This window comes from Mastigoproctus giganteus, chromosome 13 (genome assembly GCF_048544385.1).
Source record: "Mastigoproctus giganteus isolate SK-2022 chromosome 13, ASM4854438v1, whole genome shotgun sequence".
Lineage (NCBI taxonomy): Eukaryota > Metazoa > Arthropoda > Arachnida > Uropygi > Thelyphonidae > Mastigoproctus > Mastigoproctus giganteus.
The window spans coordinates 47,542,375-47,564,493 of NC_143587.1; the positions used below are offsets into that span (position 1 = coordinate 47,542,375).

The following is a 22,119-nucleotide window of genomic DNA, read 5'->3' on the forward strand; positions in this document are numbered from 1 at the left end:
TTAGCCGAATCTTTTTATAACATTTCTGCCTGTTCCTCTTATGTGATCTCCTTTCAACGCAGTAAAACTGAATCAGAACGTCATAAGTATAATTTCGCAACTAGACTTTCACTTCCATATAACCAGCTGTTTACTCTATCTGAACTGAGAGAATCTTTGAGAAAATCTCCGAACAGCGCAGCAGGACCAGACGGCATTCACTACAGTATGCTGAAGCATCTGTGTGAAGCCGATCTCGGCACACTATTACTCTTTTATAACCGAATCTTCTCTGAAAATACATATCCTCTGTCATGGCGTCATTCCTATATTTGTGCTATTGCAAAACCAGGCAAAGATCCTTCTCTAGTTGAGAATTACAGACCGATATCGTTGACAAGCTGTCTGGGCAAAATCTTTGAAAGGATGGTACATAAGAGGCTCACCTGGATTCTCGACTCCGAAAATCTCCTTTCTGATCACCAATATGGCTTCCGTAAAAACAGGTCCACCCTAGATGTACTTGTAAAAATTGAATCAAACATTCGTAATGCCTTCGTGAGAAAACAACATCTAGTGATGGTCAACCTGGATATTCATAAAGCATTTGACACCACATGGCGTCATGGTATTATTAAAGATATGCATCAGTTGGGGCTGAGAGGACATCTCCCTTTAATAATTCAGAACTTTTTAAAATTGCGTACATTTCAGGTCCGATATAAAAACATGCTGTCAACATCTCACATTCAAGAAGAGGGTGTCCCACAGGGTTCCATATTGAGTCCAACCCTATTTGCAATTAGGATCAACAATATTTTGGAAGAACTTCCAAAAATGATTGAAGTGTACATGTATGCCGACGATCTCACTATATCCTGCCAATCGCAAAGCATGAATACTATCGAAAGACAGCTACAAATTGCTTTAACGAAAATTCAATCCTGGACCTTACGAAATGGATATAATCTCGCTGAACAGAAAACCACTACCACTCATTTCTGCAAACTTCGGTCACTTCATCCTGATCCAGAGCTAAAGATAAATAACGTGCCAATTCCTCTTACTCACAATATCCGTTTCCTTGGTCTGATACTAGACAGGAAACTGAACTTTCAAGCACATGTGGCCTATCTTCGTACCATCTGCTTGAAGAAATTAAACATCCTCCGGTGTGTGTCATCCATGTCATGGGGTGCTGATCATCACACCCTCATCCATCTGTATAGAGCTCTCATCAGGTCTCGCTTGGACTATGCCTCTCCAGTATATGATTCAGCGAGGAAAAGTACTTTAGAACGACTAAACACCATCCAGCACTGTGCTTTGAGAGTCGCTCTAGGCGCATTCAGAACTTCCCCGGTTCAGAGCCTGTACATCGAAGCTCATGAACCTCTCTTGCATCTTCGCAGAAAATCATTACTTCTGATGTATGCTGCAAAAATCCGTAGTCTGCCCTCTCATCCTTGTTGGAGATGTCTCTACAATACTGAATGCGAGTCATTTTATATCAGTAAACCTAATGAAAACCGACCTGATGCACTTAGATTTAAGGAACTGGCTCAATCATGGAACATATATATCAGCAATATATTTCAGGACAAAACACCACCAAACCCACCCTGGGCAAATATCTGTGCAATATATGATGACTACTTTCAACAGTGGGGAAAGAACACGCTGTCTCCTTCCAATATCACACAGTTACATGCAACTTACACTCTTTCTAATTCAAACGCATGTGAAATCTATACAGATGGATCAAAAACCGAGACCCAAGTAGGTGCTGCTGCAATCTTCCCAACATTTAGCACTTCTGTCTCATTGCCAATAGAATGCAGTATCTTCACTGCTGAGCTCTATGCTATAAACTTAGCTCTGGATCTCATTATTGAACAACTAATTCCGTCTGCTTTAATATTCACTGACTCACTCAGTGCTGTCTCTGCCATAAATACTAATACCAAATCCTCTCACCCTGTAGTAAAACAGATTCATTCTAAGTTACTTGCCTGTATGGAATTGAACCAAACTGTGACATTCTGCTGGATCCCAGGACATTCTGGAATATCCGGCAATGAAAGAGCAGATCATGCAGCCAAACAACCAGAAACCACTATTTCGCAGACTTTTCAAGTTCCATATACGGATTACAAACACATTATCCGTAAAGCAGGTTATAACAGCTGGTCATTAATCTGGAAAGGTTATCCAGGAAATAAACTCTACCAAATAAAACCGGAACCAAAGCTGTGGCCCTCCAGCTTCCAGAAAAGCAGACGAGAAGAAACAATCTTAGGAAGGCTCAGGATTGGGCATACTCATCTCACTCACCTGTATCTGTTAACTAATGAAAGCGCTCCACAATGTCCATCATGTCAAGTACAACTGACCATTCGTCATTTGTTAGTGGACTGTCCTCTCTTTCAAAACATCCGCTTAGACACTTTTAAATCGTTATCTAATATGCAGACATCAATAAATTTATCTCAGATTCTGGGAGATGATCCTAATAAAAAAGAACTGTTTACTTTCCTAAACCGGATAGGGATATATAATAAAATATAGTTATTTCATATTCACCATTAGAAGACACAATATGGCCCAAGTAGCCTATGTGTCGTTAAACACAACAACAACAATAGAAGACAGAGGGTGGTAATCAATGGGTGCTGCTCTTCTTGGACTAATGTTATTAGTGGAGTCCCACAGGGTTCGGTGTTAGGTCCACTGTTGTTTTGTATATTTATCAGTGATATTGATGAAGGTATATCAGGCTTAATGTCGAAGTTTGCAGATGATACAAAGGTTGGCAGGGTTGTTAATGACAGTAATGGCAGTGTGCTACTGCAACAGGATCTAGATAATTTGGGCAGATGGGCTAAGAAGTGGCAACTGAAGTTTAACCTTGACAAATGCAAAGTACTACATATGGGTAGAAGTAACCCCAGAGAAACGTACCAACTGTGTGGTACTACACTTAAGGGGTAGAAAATGAAAAAGACCTGGGAGTAATTGTGCAGGCAGATATGAAGTTTCTGAGCAATGCAGACAGACTGCCAGGGCAGGTCATGGGGTTTTGTCAATGATATATAGGAATTTTGCTAGCAGGGAAAAGGAGGTGATTATCCCTCTGTATAAGGCAATGGTCAGGCCACGGCTTGAGTACTGCGTACAGGTCTGGAGGCCTCATTTTAGGAAGGATGTAGATTTACTTGAGCGTGTACAGAGAAGGGCAACAAGATTGGTGAGGGGAATGAAGGGATCCTCTTACCAAGAGAGGCTTAAGTTCTGCAAATTGCAGTGGCTGGAGACTAGGCACCTGCGCGGTGATCTGATTGAGGTATATAAGGCCTTGAATGGGTTGAGCACGCTGAATTCTGATGGGATCCTTCCACTTGTTCAGATTACGAATCTAAGGGGGCATAAATTCAAATTAAGAAAAGACAGATGTAGAATAGATGTGCGGAAATTTTCCTTTAGCCAGCAGGTGGTTAATTGCTGGAACAAACTTCCATCTGTCGTTGTGGAAGTTGATAGGTTGAATAAATTTAAGGAGGAACTGAACAGGCATTTGGAGGGAATGGTGTGTTTTTTTTTTTTTTTGGCTGATGCTGCATAAGCTCATACATTTGCTTTCTTGCATCACATGCCACTACTACTACTAAAGATCAGAAGAAAGATGTTATTACTGAACTACGCAGCCAAGATCCACAGCCAGTCGACCCATCCTGATTGGTCAATATTTAATGATCCGCAACTCACAACCTTTTATGGAAACAAACCACAAGCAACTAGGCCAGCAGGTATTAGGTAATGGAACTAGTATAAAACTGGAATATACAACTCAAAGTCCACCAAGAACCTATAGATCACATTCCTCCATGGTCTCTCATCATGCTGTCGTGTGGCAATTATTTCCACCAATGGGGAAAACACTCTTTAACAGGTATTAACATCCAACAGCTGCACATATACAATGTTATCCCAACTTCGCTAAAATATATACTGATGGATCGAAGTCCGAGAGTGGAACAGGTGCAGCAGTATTCCATGACACTACCATTTCTGTATCACTTCCGACAGAATGCAGTAGTTACACCACTGAATTATACGCCATAAAGCTTGCTCTCGAAAACATTTTCCATCTCTCAATCCAAAAGAGCATAATCTACACAGACTCACAAAGTGCCCTATTAGCAATTCAAAAGATTTCCCCACCTACTCATCCACTACTACAGCTCATCAGATCAGAGTTGATTCGTCTCAGAGATCATCGACAAAAGGTTGTTTTCTGCTGGATCTCAGGCCATAATGGAATACCAGGAAATGAAATTGCAGATGCTGCTGCCAAGCATCCATCCAGCACAGCCCCAATGAACTTTCTGGTCCCGTTCAGTGATTACAAAATGCATATACGAAATATGTAAGCAAAGATGGACACTTCAATGGCAAATGCATATACATAACAAGCTCCTTGAAATTAAACCTGTACTGCAATCATAGCCTCCAATTTCTGCACAAACAGACAAGAAGAGGTAGTCCTGGCCAGAACCCAAATAGGCCACACTCATTTGACCCATCTATTCCTGTTATCAGGTAATGTCCCTCCACAGTGTACACATTGTGACAAGTCACTCACAATAAAACACATACTCCTGGAATGCACCTTGTATAACAATGTCTAATTTCATTCACTTCTCTCTCAAACTTACAGGAATTGTCACTTATCCATATCATAGGAGAAAATTCAAACCTTACAGAATTTTTCTTCTTTCTGAAACAAATAGGTTTATATAACCATTTCTAACTGCTTCCATAGAAGCCAATAAAATCAGTATTAACTATTATGATAGGTGCAAGCCGATCGGGCTAGCCAGGTGGGTAAAGTGCTTGCCTGGCAACCCAAAGATTGCAAGTTCGAATCCCGCCTCGGGCTTGGATCAGAGTAAAATACAAAAACTTTGGGAGGTGCATTGTGGCCAACGAAGCCAATGCGCCAATAACTAACAAAAAAAAAAAAAAAAAAAAAAACGATAGGTGCAATATGACCTAAGTAGCCTTTGCACCAGAAAAATCCAAGCATAACAACTCTAACCAGCTGCTTGAGTAAGGCTTTGGAAAAGATGGTTCACCATTGGCTCACCTTGAATAACAAAACATAATCAGTAACAATCAGTGTAGTTTTCAAAAGAATAATCTTCCCTAGACCTCATTACAAAATCTGAATCAAACATAAGAAATGCATTCATCAGAAATCAACATCTCATCATGATATGCCTTGATATAGAGAAGGTTTTTGATACCACATAGCGATACTGCATCCTAAGAGATCTCCATTCTATTCATATGAGAGGGCGTTTACCACATTTTATTCAAAGCTTCCTTTGATGCAGATCTATCCAAGTTAGGTACCGACAGGTTTTATCTCAAACATATATACAAGGAGTCCCAAAGGGCTCTGTTCTTAGTCCCACTCTGTTTTCAATATGAATAAACAATATCACAAATCTCATTCCAAACACCATTGACGCATATCTCTATGCAGATGACCTTACCATATCCTGCCATTCCCAGAATATGAACTATATCCAGAGGCATCTACAAATATCCATAAATAACATTGAATTTTGGATGGCACAAAATGGATACAGACTGTCAAGCCACAAATCTACAGCCATACATTTCTGCACAAAGCACAGAATGAATCCTGAACCAGAGTTGCACTTGGCCAATCACCCTCTACCAATCATGAATAGTATTCATCTCCTAGGGCTAATTTATGATAAGAAGTTAAACTTCCAGGAGCACACCAAAAATCTAAGAAACCACTTGTGCAAAGAAAATGAATATACTCCGGGCCATCTTGGGGTGCAGACTGCTATACCCTGCTCCACTTATATAAGTCCCTAATTAGATTTGGCTAGACTATGGAGCACCTGTTTATGATTCAGGTAGGGATAGCACCTTAGCACATCTTGTGCCCATCCAACACTCTTCTTTTAGGATAGTCCTAAGTGCATACAGCACATCACCAATTCAAAGTCTTCATGTTGAGGCTCACAAGCCTCCACTTAGCATCAGAAGAGCTCATGAGCTACTCAGCTAAAATTAAAAGCCTGCCTACTCATCCTGTTTGGCCACTACTGCATAATCCTCAGTGGAAATCCACTATGCAAATAAACACAGAACAATTTGCCTATTGGTAGCAGACTGCAGAATCTAACAGAAAGCTGGAACATTTAGCTTGATAATATCCTTAGAGAATCAAAAGAACCAGATTCTCCGTGGATTACCTTCACACTTTCTTCTGATGAATACTTTGAGCAATGGGCTAAAGGTTCCATAGCAAATATTAACATCCAACAACTACATTTTGCTCATTCTCAAAAGTATCCCCACTTTACCAAGATCTATATTGATTGTTCAAAGTCTGAAAATCAAGTGGGTGCTGCTGCTGCCTCAGCAGTTATACTGCTCAGCTTCGTGCCATTAAGTGTGCTCTGAAAAACATCACTCCTGTCAATAAATAAAAGCATAATATATACTAATTCACAGAGTGCTATTTTAGCTTTGAAAAGCACTTCCTCAAATAGCAATCCTTTATTAAAACTCATAAGACATAAGCTGATGAATCAGCAAACTGTTATCTTCTCTTGGATCCCTAGCCACAGTGGGTGGTATTCCAGGAAATGAATGTGCAGATGATGCTGCAAAGCATCCTTCCAACATAGCCTCAACAAATGATCTAGTCCCATATCTTGATTATAGACAAAATATACAGAGAACATACATGAAACAATGGACACTTCTGTGGAAAATACAAACAAATAAGCTATTTTGAATAAAATCTGAACCACAATTATTAGCATTAGCAAAGGTACATGATGCAAGAAAGCAAGCTTATATAGCATCAGCCAAAAAAAAAAAAAACACACCTAATTTCACCCATCCACTCACTCCAAATGTTTGTCTAGTTCTGCCTTGAATCTATTTAAGCTATCAACTTCTACAATGACAGATGGAAGTTTGTTCCAGCAATCAACCACCTGCTGGCTAAAGGCAAACTTCCGCACATCCATCCTAAAACTGCCCTTCCTCAAGTTGAATTTATGCCCTCTCAGGTGATTATTCTAAGCAAGGGGAAAAATCCCATCAGCATTGAGCATGCTCAAACCATTCAAGGAATATACACCTCGATCAGATCACCTCGCAGGTGCCTAGTCTCCAGACATTGTAATTTGCAAAACTTAAGCCTTTCTTCGTAAGAGCAACAACCCTTTGTTCCATTTGCTAATCTTTTTGCCCTTCTCTGTAATCATTCCAACAGCGCTACATCCTTCTTAAAATGAGGCCTCCAGATCTGTATACAGTACTCAAGGTGTCGCCTGACCACTGCCTTATGGAAGGAGATAATCACCTCCTTATCTCTGCTAGAAAAATTCCTGTATATCATTGACAAGACACCATGAGCTACTCTTGCAGACTGTCTGCACTGCTCAGAAAACTTCATATCTGCCTGCACAATTACCCCCAGGTCCTTTTCACTCTCTACCACTGTCAGTGTAGTAAAACACAGTCTACACATTACTCTGGGGTTACTGCTTCACTTATACAGTACTTTACATTTATCAATATTAAACTTAAAGTTTCCAACTCTCAGAACATCTGCTCAAATTTTCCAAATCCTGTTGCAGCAGCGTACTGTCTTTAGTGTCATTAACAACACTACAAACTTGGACATTAAGCCTGATATACCATCATCAATATCATTAATAAATACAAAAAACAACAATGGACCCAACACTGAACCCTGGGGGACTCCACTGATAACATTAGTGCACAAAGAGCAGTGTCCATTGATTACCACTCTGTCTTCTCCCACTCAACCATCCCTTTATCCATAACAGCAATTTGGCTCCAATGCTACATTGCTCCAATTTGTGCAGCAGTCTTCCATGTGCAACAGTATCAAAAGCCTTTCTAAGATCCAAATATATGATATAAAAACTATTCTTTGCATCCAATTCCATTATGATTACATGATAGTATCCAATCAAATTGGTCAAACAAGACTTCCCCTTAACAAACCCATGCTTGTGTCCGAGCTATAACTGAAATCTTGTCTGGATGATCCTAGAATGCTTTTTTAACCAGTGCCTCCATTAATTTCCCTGGAGCAGAAGTTAAACTAACAGGTCTGTAATTACCTGTCCTCCCCCTTTGATCCTCCTTTCTTGATTGGGATCACATCTGTACATCTCCAGTCCATGGGTACCTTCCATGAGTCCAAGGAAGCTCTCATAATTATGGTTTAAGGGTTTGCTCACTTCCTTTGCTGCCTCCTTTAATATAACTGGATAGATTGCATCCACCTCAGGTGCCTTTCTATGTTTATCTTCAACAATTTCTCCTCCACTTTACTCTCAGTTATTAGAAGATTATCAAGCTTACTGCCAGAGTTTAATAAACCTCTGGCATTCCCCTCCCTGAACAACTCATGTGTTAGCTACCTGAGCAGGATCATCAACAGTTGAACCATCGATATCAAGTGGACCAATTGGATTCATCCTCTTCCTTCTAGAGTTTACATACATAAAGAACTCTTTGCTGTTTTTATTTGCATCCGTTGCCAAAGATTTCTTGCAATCTGCCTTTGCCTGCCTAACCTCCTTTGTGACTTGGTTACAGACCAGCTTATATCTACATGTCTAATTAGTTTATCTGACATACATTTAGGCCTAAATCTTGAACAATATTTCTTAGTTGGCATGAAAAGCCTAGTAGCTTCCAAGATTGTTTCTTTGAATGCTTCCCATTTTGAATTTGCTGTTGGTAACATCATCAGTTGGTTCCACTGTATAGAATTTAAATATTGTCTCAGACCACCGTAGTCACCTTTACGAAAGCAAAACCCTTCCTTTTACACTTAATGGTAGTCACTTCTTTGAGTAAATCCCACTTCAGCACACTGTGATCACTGCCACCAGCAGTTCCTTTATCTGCAGATTCTTAATGCATGAAAAATCACTACTGATAATCAGATCAAAAGTATTACTCCCTCTAGTTGCCTCCGAAACGTGCTGCTCTAGAAAACAATCGTACAATAAATCAACAAAAGCCTTGCTTGTGTGTGTGTGTGTGTGTGTTTGTGTGTGACCAACCCAAAATTTCACTCAATCTCTGGGAAATTAAAATCCCCCATTATAAGACACTCTGATTTATTGGCTCACTCTATTATTCTGCACAACTGCTCATTATAGTCATCAGATTCATTAGGCCTATAACACTCAGTACTCTCATTTTTCCTTTCCCAGTGCTTATGTCACACCAAGTGCTTAAGTCAAACAGACTAAACATTGCATTGTCCACATCAATTGGATGCACTTCCTTAGATTTTATGTGTTTCTTAACTAACAGCATAACCCCTCCTCCCATCCTGTCCTGTCTATCTTTCCTGTACACATTGTACTCCCCAAATTCCAATTCTGCACTGCTTATGTCTATATGACACCACGTCTCTGATATCCCAATAATATCTACCTTTGATGTCTTGACTAGCACTTCAAGCTCATCAAATTTATTAACTGTACTCCTAGCATTGGTGTACATGCAAGTATACATGCACCTGTTTCTACTCTTAGTTACCCTAACACAGTCAATGTATTTACTTGTTCCACTATGACTCACAGCAGTCCTGGAAATCCCCATTGCCTTGCTTTCCAGGCTGCTGCTCAATTGCATTTCAATAGAAGCAGTGCAAGAATCACATTCGCCTCTGCCAGCGGCTACTCTTAATCTATTAGTCCGTGTATCCCCCTAAGCTAGCAGTTTTCTGACCCACCTAACTGTGCCTCGCGCCTCCGTAGTCAGGTGGGAAGGAGCAGCAGTGCGTAGCACATGCTTCTTAATTAGACCGGGGTTCAAGCCTGTCACCACCAAATACAGACGATGCGGAAAGGTCAGAGAATGACCACCGCATATCCCGGAGCAATATGGCCTTAGTTGCTAATGCTCCTAAAAACCAAAAAAAAAAACAAACAACTGTGCCTCGATGCCATCAGTAAATATTCTTGAAACCTTTCTGTTTATGTATATCCCATCCCTGTAGAAGAAGTCTCTCTTGTTAACAAGCACAGACCAGGCTGAGAGAAATTCTACCCCTTGAGCCTTTCACAATCTCTCCAGGGCCGAATTGATTGTCAAGGCTCTCATCATATACTCCCTCCTATCGTCTGTGCAGAATTGCAGACACTTTCAAATTTAACCCTAACTCACGGTTTTTTTTTTTTTTTTCAACATTGACATGTACTTGTTAAGTAATTCTGCAGGTCACCTACTCTAAATATCATTAGTGCCAACGTGTACAACAATATCACCCTCTATGCCCATTATGGACTTCTAGCCTTCGTAAAAATAGAAAAGACGTAGTAATCTTAGTCAGAACCCAAATAAGTCACACTTCCCTCACACATCTACTCTGTTGTTCAAACAAAGTGCATCACCCCTTAATTGTAATTCTCCGAATAACATAAGTGTATGGCAATATTTCTTACAGATTTCATCAGAAAAGATTGACACGTGTAGGTGATTACGTAATATTGCATAAGCTGTTACTTTCAGCTATATAAGCACCCTCTGCAAGGGTTGCAGTCATTCCTTTCTTGTGTCAGGATGGCGAGTTACATGCAGTTGATGATACAAAGAAAAAGTGCTATTGTTGCTTTATGTGAGGAAGGATGTTCTTCCCATCATATTGCTTATAGAGTGTCTTGGAATTGGTCGACAGTTAGTAATTTCTTTCCAAACTCAAGAATACTGGTTCTGCTGATAGCAAAAAAGGAACCAGATGAAAACAAGATTCTGCACCAAAACAGGACCACATTTTGAAGCGCTTATGACTTAAAAACCACAAAGCTTCTTTGTCTGAGCTGAAAAGACAATGGGAAGAACATACAGGAGTGGTAGCAAGTGCAGTAACAGTCAGAAGACACCTCTTCAATAATGAAATTGTAGCCCGTTGTCCTAAGAAGCTCATAAGGAGCATGTCAGATGGACCCCCGAGCAGTGAAAAATCAGTTATTTTCTCGGATGAGAAGAAATTCAACCTGCATTGCTCTGATGGGAGACAAACGATTTGCCATAGACATGGTGAAGAATACCATCCAGACTGTATGGTGTCTACAGTGAAATTCCCTACCAGCCAAATGATGTGTGGGCTGCATTTTGTACCGTGTAGTAGGTCACCTGCAGTTTATAAACAGTTCCGTAAATGCTGATGGATACCTGGCTATATTGGAAGGCAAATTGCTGCCAACCATTAGACAATTTCAACCTGCCAAGTAACTGCATCTTTGAGGATGACTCTGCTCCTTGTCATCAGGCAAAAAGTGTAAGTAGGCACTTCTGTAGTTACTTTAGCTTCATTTCTGCATTAGAGGTTCGACAGTAATGTGTTTACGTTTGTTACAGGTGAAAAAATAGTTGGAAGAACAGTCCATTACAACTCTTAGCTGGCCAGGAAACAGCCCAGACTCCATTGTGCGGAATCTGCAGTTGCCAGAAAGAAACCAAAGACTTCGTGATCTTTAGGAAGCCTTAATTCGTGTTTGGAACCACAAACTATCAGTTGATCATCTTCAGAAATTGATCTTGTCAATGCCTCGATGGTGTACAGCTGTTATCAGAGCTAGAGGCAGTTCAACAAAATATTAGTTTGCACCTGATGAACTTTTCATTTTGTTTTTCATTTAAAATGATAAACTGAAGCAAATTGAAGGCTTCTGATAACATTTCAGCCATAATTGTCGTGTTTACCAAAACTGTTGTATAATGGTTGCAAATGCTCATTTTGGAATATTTTGAGAGCACCTGTCAAATATTACTTAGGTTTGCCTTAATTATTAATAAATATCTTTTGTTTATATTTCTATTTGTGATGCTAGTCATTAATGTAACGTACCATCATGAAAAAGGGTTAGAAATGTGAAATTCCTAGGTGATGCACTTCCTTTGAACACCAGTGTATATCTGCTTAAAAGAAATGATCCTCCTTAGTGTATGCACTGCTTGCAACCACTTACAGAAAAACATATACTCCTTGAATGTAGCTTGTTCAACAACACCCGACAAACATCTTTTAGTTTCATTTCTGAACTTCAACAACTTCACTTCTGTCTCTCAATAGCATCATAGGTAAAGAAGCAAATCTTTCTGAATTCTTTCTCTCTTTAAAACAAATTCAAATCTATGACCATTTCTAACTGCTACACATGCAGTTCTTTTATGTAAAGTCAATTGATTTGGGAGGAGCAATATGGCCTAAGTTGCCGTTGTGCCAGAATCATCACAACAACAACAACAACAACAACAGCTGGCTAAACTGAGAAAGAGAGTGCGGCAGGTCCCAATGGAATAAACCAAATGATCAAACAGCCAAAATTTACTACTCATAATAGAATTTATATGGAAAATTATTTCCTTATCTAATTGTGACATTCCATAATAATTGCCTTCCCCAAACCAAGAAAAGATCGTACATGTCTAATAACCCTTACAAGTTGCATAGAAAAAATTCTGGAAAAAATGGTCAATAACTGACTAATGTGAATCTTGGATACTCAGCATAAAGTAATACAGCTGCTTTAAAAAATGTCATCATTGAAATTTATGGTAAAAGTGGAGACAAATATCCAAAATGCATTTCTTCAAAACGAACACATAATTATAACCGATCTAGACATATAGAAGGCAACATTGCATACTTCAAGATCTTTAAGTATGGGTTGCAGGGGCACCTACCAATTTTATTCAAAATTTTCTGTGAATGAACCTTTCAGATAAGATATCAAAATGTTTTATCACAAATATATGTTCAAAAAGAAAGTTCCTCAAGGCTCAATTATAGCTTAGCTTTAATTGAGCTAAGCCTGATCAGAACTGCACCTGATCAAAAGGCAGTAGTAGTAGTGGCGGCGGCATGTGATGCAAGAAAGCAAATGTATGAGATTATGCAGCATCAGCCAAAATAAAAAAAAAAAAAAATTTCACACAACTATTCCATCTAAATGTTTGTCCAGTTCCTCCTTAAATTTATATAATCTATCAACTTCCACAAGGACAGATGGAAGTTTGTTCCAGCAATTAACCACCCGCTGGCTAAAGGCAAATTTCTGCACATCTATTCTACATCTGTCTTTCCTTAATTTGAATTTATGCCCCCTTAGATTCGTAATCTGAACAAATGGAAGAATCCCATCAGAATTCAGCGTGCTCAACCCATTCAAGGCCATATTGAATTGCACCCTGCAGTTGCAAGGTGCAATAAATAAAATAGAATTATGGACTAAAAACAATGAATACAGAATGTCACAGCAAAAAACAACTATACACTCTTGTAAAAAACAAAGTAAGTAGCCATTCAGATTCAGAATTCTGCAGATCACCAAATACATCTGCTTAGTAGCATTTGTTTCCTTCGCCTTATTTTTGACAGAAAACTGAACTTTTTAAGACATATCAAACATCCTGCACAATCTGTTTAAAAAAAAAATAAATCTCCTAAGAGTTCTCTCTGCAGTAATATGGGATGCCAATAGGTTACTTCACATATATTGTATCTTGATCAGATTCAGAATGGACTATGGAGCTCCTGTGTACCGCTCTTGTAGACAAAACATTATAAAATGACTTGATCCTCTACATCATGGTGGTTTACAAATTGCCCTAAGTGCATATCGAACATCGCTTGCACCAAGTTTATATGCAGAAACTTATGCACCACTGTTAAATCTCTGAAGAAAAATGTTACTATTAAACTATACCTTAAATTCAGAGCCTACTTAATCCTATTTGAGAATATCTTTACAAGCTGCAATGGGAAAATCTATACAGAAATAAACCTGTTTACATACAACTGCAAGATCTAGTTACAAATTGGGGTTTAAGCTTTGATAACATATCCTAGACTAATCCTGTACAAATCTGCCATGTATACTGTATGTCAAATTGCAATAGTCATTTTCAGTACTGGGGGAAAAAATACCCAGGAAAACTTTAACATTAATCATGTTCATGCAGTATATTTATCACGGTCTTCTCACTATCTCCAAATGTACACAGATGGCTCCAAAACAGATTCTCAGGTAGATGCTGCAGTGGTCCTATGAAATGCTATGTCCCAGTTCACTCCCTAGTGAATATTCACTCCCAAAAGTTGTCAGCTGGGTTATTTGCCATATTAATAGCCTTGGCATACAGTTAGGTCTCTTCTTCAGAAATAGCTTTATTTACTGACTCACTGAGTGTAATGTGTCCTTCAATGAAAACACGTGCCCATGCATCCAATTTGTGTAAAATTCTAATTCAGCTAATGAGACTAAAAGACCAAAAAGAAGTTATTTTGCCAGATTCCCAGGCATTTGAGTATCTTAGGAAATGAAAGTGCTGACCATGCAAAAAAAAAAAAAAAAATCTAAGTTCACATCTTCCTGCCAAATTTTAGTCATATACTGACTAAAAATTTGTCATCAAACAGGCATACTCAGCTCAATGGGTGCATAGACTCACCTAAATAAAACAGGATCTCAGGCAATTAAAGTCAAGTTTTCATATGAATTGGCATGAAGTCATTCTAACATGAATACATATCAGATGAACACACTCACCCCACACGTTTGTTATTACTTACAAAAGACAAACCACCAGAATGTCCCCACTTCTGCTGTCTACTTACTGTGAAACACTCCAGTGCATGAAATGACACAGCAAATAGCCTTCCATCTCCCTGTACGTTGATAGATTTTTCTGACTCTATTGGAAATTCTAGGTGTAGGTGAAAACTAATATTAATGAACTTTTTTTTCTTTTCTGAAACTAGCAGTATACTTCAGATATAGTACAACTCATGGGCCCTGGGTGCCAAGCGAATTTGAGGTGAAGCATTTATATTGCGAATTAAATAGCGATCTTTCTCAGAGATAAAAGATCTTTTTAAGTTATACCGTTTTCTATCAGCAGTTCATTTTTAAATCAATTCTACACTTGGAAAGTCTCAAGTAAGAACAGAGAAAGGAAATTCACCTTTCTTTTTTGTTATATTATATATATTACATTCTTTACTAACAACTAACCCTTCTAACCGCTTGGCCCCTTGTGGCACTGCTCCTGCCTCCCTGTGGCAGGGCCGGAAACCTGGGAGGGAAAGTTAACCCCCAGGTCAAAACGGAGCTAACCATGGACTACAATGACTATCCTGCTCTTGAGCAGGATAGTCACCCAAGAACACATATGCAACAGCAATGAAAAAATATCAGTCTATGCCAACACAAACTGAAGTTTCTGTTCCTCCAACCATATCCATTGCAGATTGGGCCCAATCTAAGCTGTCATCATCAACAAAACAGTCTCCTAAGGAGCAAAAGGTATCAGACAGAGCCAAAATCACTCCAGTCACAGTTCCACCAACTGTGCACCACAGCCTAGGCACTCAACTAGTATTGTCAGCAATGCTGACCATGAAATGGCATATGACAGAACAAAGATAAAAAGATTGCGTAAGAACACAGAACAACAGGAATGCCCATCATTCCTTATTTTTCATTCTTTTTCGGACAAATCTATTAGCACTCTATCACCATTTCATTATATTGAAATGTTTATAAAATGTTGTGAGCTCGCCCAAAATTGTGATAAGACTCAGATCCGGTGACCTAGTGGTCGAAACTGAAAGTCGTACACGTTCTGAGACTTTGCTGAAATTAACAACATTTAGAGGATGACCTGTACAGGTCACCCACATGCAACATCAAATACCTCCAAGGGAGTAATTGCAGAGTGGGATCTGATGAACGTAACAGAAGCTGAACTGGTCCACTTAAATATCAAAAAGTTATACAAGCCAAATGCATCACAATCAGGAGGGATGGAGATCTAATTCCCCCGCAACGTCATTCTGACATTTGGAACACCAATCTTACCACCTAGTGTCAAAGCCGACTATCTCAATTGCTGAGTATGGCCCTTTATTCTGAATCCTATAAGATGCCACAAGTGCCAAAAATTTGGTCACTCACAAATGGCTTGTCAAGGAGATCCAATCTGTCCAAACTGTGGGTCAAAAGAACAATCGCAAACAGACTGAGATGCTAAAACACCGCACTGTTCAAATTACAATGCCGCACATCCAGCCTACTCCAAATCATGATCTGGAGTATAGGGTAGAATAAAAAATTACGTATCAAGAGGCAAAGAAACAAATTATGCTCAATGCACCCAAGAACACATATGCAACAGCAATGAAAAAATATCAGTCTATGCCAACACAAACTGAAGTTTCTGTTCCTCCAACCATATCCATTGCAGATTGGGCCCAATCTAAGCTGTCATCATCAACGAAACAGTCTCCTAAGGAGCAAAAGGTATCAGACAGAGCCAAAATCACTCCAGTCACAGTTCCACCAACTGTGCACCACATAGATCATTAGATGCTACAAACTGAAAACCGATTCAACTCTCACTAAGAAGACAAATAATCTCATAGCAGCAAATATGGATACCGATAATAATGCCGGCCTGGAAGAACTTATCCTAGACCTTCATGCAGAGGATGACATGGACACCGGATATCCAATCTTTCCAAGAAGAGAGAAAGTGAAGCTCGATTGCCACAAACAGTGTGGGAATAAAAATGAGTCAATCTTCCTTGTGTAACAAAACCAAATAATGCATCACATCATACAATGGAACTGTAGAGGACTTCACAGTAACATTGATATCTATGAGCTAATAGGTTGTTATCATCCTGTAGGCATCTGCTTACAAGAGACAAATTTAACATCACAAGTGTCTCTCTCATTTATAAATTATACCCTTTTTAGGAAAGACAGAGCTCGTACAAATAATTCTCATGGAGGGGTAGCCATACAAGTACCTTGCAGACACATTCCGTTACAAACCTCCATCAAAGCTGTTGCAACATGTATAGTGATTGGTATTAATTTGACACTTGTCTCTATCTATCGCTAATCATCCTATACTATTCATGAACTCGAATATCTTATTCTACAGTTACCAATCCCTATCTGTTTATTGGGGGACTCCAATGGACACTGTCCACTTTGGGGTTCTCTCAATGCATATAGACGAGGACAACTCATCGAACAACTTTCTGACAGACAAAATCTAACTATACTAAATACTGGCTCACCAACTTACATCCATCTCTCTACGTGTACAACCTCTACAATAGATCTCTCCATCTGCTCTCCGTCCCTCTTTCCTAGCATTGAGTGGATGGCACTTCAATGGCGAACAACCTGCTCAACAGCGATCACTTCCCGTGAATATGTAAAATTCAAACAGCATAATTTCAGAAAACTACGTAAAATGGAAATTTTCCAAAGCAGATTGAACAAAATTCACTTCCCAATTGTCCTTTAATGAACAGAACATTGAACCTGTCCTATCAACACAGTTACTGATCACATTATAAGACAAATATTGGCTGCTGCATGTACTGAAATGCCACAGTCACAGTCAACCATCCACAGAACCATAAATTATTGGTGGAACGAAGAGTGCAAGGGTGCAAAATAAGAAGGAAAAAAACCGAACATGGAATCTGTTTCGAAAACAATCTACCACCGCCAATCTTATAAACTACAAGAGACTTAGAGCTAAGGCCTGTCACATGAGGAAGAAAGCTAAAAGAGACTCTTGGATTTGATTTACAAGCATGATTAATAAAAATACTGATACAACAATACTATGGAGAAAAATAAAACAGATAAATGGCAAATTTCCCCCATTATCCTCCCCACTTCTTAACTGGAATGGGCAGGAGCTTTCTTCTACCATAGATATAGCGAATGCCTTAGGGACTGTTTTTCACAGTTGTCTGCCTCAACAGCATATGATCCATCATTCCAGAAGATCAAAGTATTAGCCAAAAAGTCGAAACTGAACTTCAGATCTACATGTTCTTTACCCTACAATCAACTGCTTACAATGCTTGAACTTCAAGAAGCCATATCTGCCTGAAAAAATAGTGCTGCAGGCCCCAATGGAATATATTACATAATGCTCCAACACTTAGATAAAAAATCTGTCTCTTTACTGCTGACCTTTTTTCAATTGTATCTTCCTTGAACATTCTATTCTCAGTTCCTGGCATCACTCCTATAGCAATTCCCAAACCATGAAAAGATTTCTCATTCTATTTCTCAAAACTAGAGACCCATTTCTCTCACCATTTGCTTAAGTAAAACAATGGAAAAAATAATTCACCATCAACACACATGGTATCATGACTCCAAAAATCTAATATCAGATAATCAATTTGGTTTCAGAAAAAATCGATCAGCCTTGGATCTCATGATCAGAGCCGAAACAAACATCAGGAATGCATTCATCAGAAATGAGCATCTTGTCATGGTATGCCTTGATGTAGAGAAAGCCTTCGACGCCACATGGCATTTTGGTATCCTGAGAAATATGCATTCTCTTAAAATGAGAGGCCACTTACCATATTTCATACAGAACTTATTTCAGCACAGGTCCTTTCAAGTTCGATACTGACAAGTCCTCTTCCAAACATATATATACAAGAAGGGGTTCCACAAGGCTCTGTGCAAATAGTACCACTTTATTTGCAACAAGAATAAATCACATGACTAAAAACATTCCAAACACTGTGAATTCATACCTCTATGCAGATCTCAATATTTCTTCTAGTTCACAAAACATGACCTTCATTGAGCGGCAGCTCCAAATTTCAATTAATAACATTCAGCTATGGCACAGAATGGGTATAGATTCTCTTGTTCAAAATCTAAAGTAGTTGATTTTTGTAACAAAAGGAAGATACATCCAGAGCTACACTTAACAAATCAGCCTATTTCAGTTGTGAACAGCATTCGTCTCCTTGGTCTGATTTTTGATAGAAAATTTAACTTTGTGGAAAATGTTAAATATCTGTGTACATCTTGCCAGAAAAAAATGAACATACTCAGAATTATTTCTTCAACATCACGGGGTGCAGATTGATACACGTTACTTCATTTGTATAGAACCCTAATCAGATCTCACCTTGATTACAGTGCCCAGGTGTATGATTCTGCTAGGGAGAGCATGCTAGCACAGCTTGCCCCTATTCAACATTCTTCCCCGAGGATTGCTATAGGCACTTATAGAACTTCGCCAGTTCAAAGTCTTTATATTGAAGCTCACTAACTTCCCCTAAGCCTCAGGAGAAAGATGTTACTTCTTAACTATACAACTAAAATCCAAAGTCTACCTACCCATCCCATTAGACCAATACTGAATGACCCTCACTTCATAATGTTCTATACGAATAAACCCAGGGCAGTGCAGCGCAGCATACTGTTCTCAGATTTCGGGCATTATCACAAGCTTGGAACGTACACCCTGACAAAGTTCTTAAAGATTCAAATAGCCCAGATCCCCCATGGTCCTCTATTAAACCATCCCACAACAGTTATTTCCTAAACTGGGGAGAGCATCCTCTTGAAAATGTCAACATACAACAACACCATGTAGCCCACACACAAACTTATCTGCATTTTACAAAAATATATACTGATGGGTCAAGAGTGGAGTGGGTGCCACAGCCGTCTTCCCTCATAAACCTTCTCTGTATCACTTTAGCATTAGCATTAGTAGAGGCATTTGATGCGAGAAAGCAAGCTTATGCAGCATCAGCCAAAAAAAAAAAAAAAAAAAAAAAAACCCACTTCCACTTCACCCCTCTGTTCGTTCAAAATACCTGTCCAGCTGAGCCTTAAACTTATTTAGGCTATCAACCTCCACCACAAGGGATGGAAGTCTGTTCCACCAACCAACCACCCGCTGGCTAAAGGCAAATTTCCGCACGTCTATCCTACATCTGTCTTTCCTCAATTTGAATTTATGCCCTCTCAGGTGATTTTTCTGAGCTAGAGGAAGAATCCCATCAGCATTGAGCATGCTTAAACCATTCAAGGCTTTATACACCTCTATCAGATCACCTCGCTGGTGCCTAGTCTCCAGACACTGTAATTTGCAAAACTTAAGCCTTTCTTCGTAAGAGCACCCCACTTCCCAATGAATGCAGCAACTATACAGCTGAACTGTGCGACATCAAACTTGCAATAGAAAATATTATTCATCTGTCCATCCAAAAAAGCATGATATACACAGATTCCCAGAGTGCGCTTATAGCTTTAAAGAATGTCTTATTTTTTTTTTTATGAAAACTTCAAACACGAAAGGTATTAGAACCTATAGTACTTAGTACCATGCTTGGGTTGGAGGTTGAGAAGACGAAAGAGGATATTTGTTGACACTAGACTTGAACTTCTGTAGACGGTAATTTTCAGGAAATATGTACGAAGGAAAGTTTTTCAAGAAAACAGTAGTTGAATGAATAAACGAGGAAGATGAAAAGTTGGTTCTGTGAGTTTGAAGTTGGACAGTAAATGGATGTTGGCTGGTGGCGGCACGTGATCGGACTGTTTTGAAAGAGAGAGTGGGAATTATAGAAGCCAATTCAGAAGAACAGTGCCCATAGATGTATCTAAAGAAAAGGCATACAGCAGAAACAGTACATGTATGAGACAGCAAAGATCAGAAGAACAGTGCCCATAGATGTATCTAAAGAAAAGGCATAGAGCAGAAACAGTACATGTATGAGACAGCAAGTGGAGAGACTATTAGAGAGGAGTCATTAATTAACGTAACTGCCCTCTTCTGAATGGAATCTAGAAGCCTGAGAGAGGTTTTGGGGGCACCACCCCAGATGTGGGAACAATATTCCATGGTAGGGCGAATTTGTGATTTGTACAGAGTTGAACAGCTGTTTGGAAGAAAGGTAATGCTGAGAGCAAAAGAGAAAACCGAGTTTTTTAGATGCAGAGGAAGCAATATTTGTAATGTGCTTGTGCCAAGAGAGATTAGAAGTCATGGTAATCCCCAAAAGAGTTATATCGTTTTACTTAGAAATCAGAGTGTCACCAAAGATAAGCAAAGGAGCAGAAGAATCCTTTTTGTGAGATATAAGACAAGACTGAGTTTTAGAACAATTGAAATCAACTAAGTTGTCTTTGCCCCAATGTAGAATTACCTGAAGATCGGCATTTAAGGAATTGGTAGTGGATATTCAAGAAGTTGAAGCTGATCGAGCAGGGCAAGGTTTCTCAAAATGGAATGAAATGTGCTATCATCGACAAAGCTATGGAAGAAGGTCATTAATATACAACAGGAAAAGAGTGAGGGAAAGAACTGAACCTTGGGGGACACCAGCATTAGTGGAGAAGTTAGAAGACAGAGAGCCATCTACCATCACCCTCATTGAGTAATCCGAGAGAAAACTTGATAACCAATACACGATCGAAAGCTTTTGAGCAATTGCTTGTGTTTCACCAAACTTTTCCATTGAATTTATCCATAAATGGGTAACATAAGCCAGAATATCACCAGTTGATCGACACTCACAGAATCCATACTGCCGATCAATGATCAGACAGAAGGTTTCTAGGTAGTTTAAGAGTTGGCAGTTAATTGATTTCTCCATTACTTTAGAAAGAGTAGAAGTAATTGCAATGGGACGATAATTGGATGGGAGGGATTTTTCACCCTTTTTAGGAACTGGCTGAATATGAGCAAATTTCCAAGCAGAAGGAAAAACACCTTTGGAATAAGAAAGTGAAAAAAAAGCGGCAAAGAACAGGAGTAAGTTCAGGAGCACAGATTTTGAGAACAAGTGGAGAAATATCATCAGGACCTGGAGCTTTCTTAGCATCATGATTTTTCAAAATCCTTCTGACATCCTTTTGACCATAGGAGGCATTGAATGGAGTGTGTTGAGAATGGTGGGAGGTATTTTACCAAGATCATTAATACATGAGTTGGAAGAAAAATGGGATGCTAGCAAGTCAGCTTTATCCTTGGCTGAAGTGACAATAGAACCATCTGGTTTTGACAGAGGTGGGAGCAGAGATGGACAAAAATTGCGGCCAATAGCTTTGTTAAGAGACCAGAATTCGCAGCTACCATTCGGGCAAGAAGCAAGTTTTCTACTCTTAGCCTGTTCAAAATCTAGTTTGGACTGATTAATAACTGCCTTACAATTGTTGTGAACTTTGC

The 22,119-nt window shown here is 39.2% G+C and overlaps 1 protein-coding gene across 11 annotated transcripts in view; it reads left to right on the plus strand.

The window, feature by feature from the left end:
* The window catches only part of trol (terribly reduced optic lobes), a 1,731,230-nt gene that overhangs the window by 1,655,115 nt on the left and 53,996 nt on the right, over positions 1-22,119 (plus strand). The window lies entirely within an intron of this gene.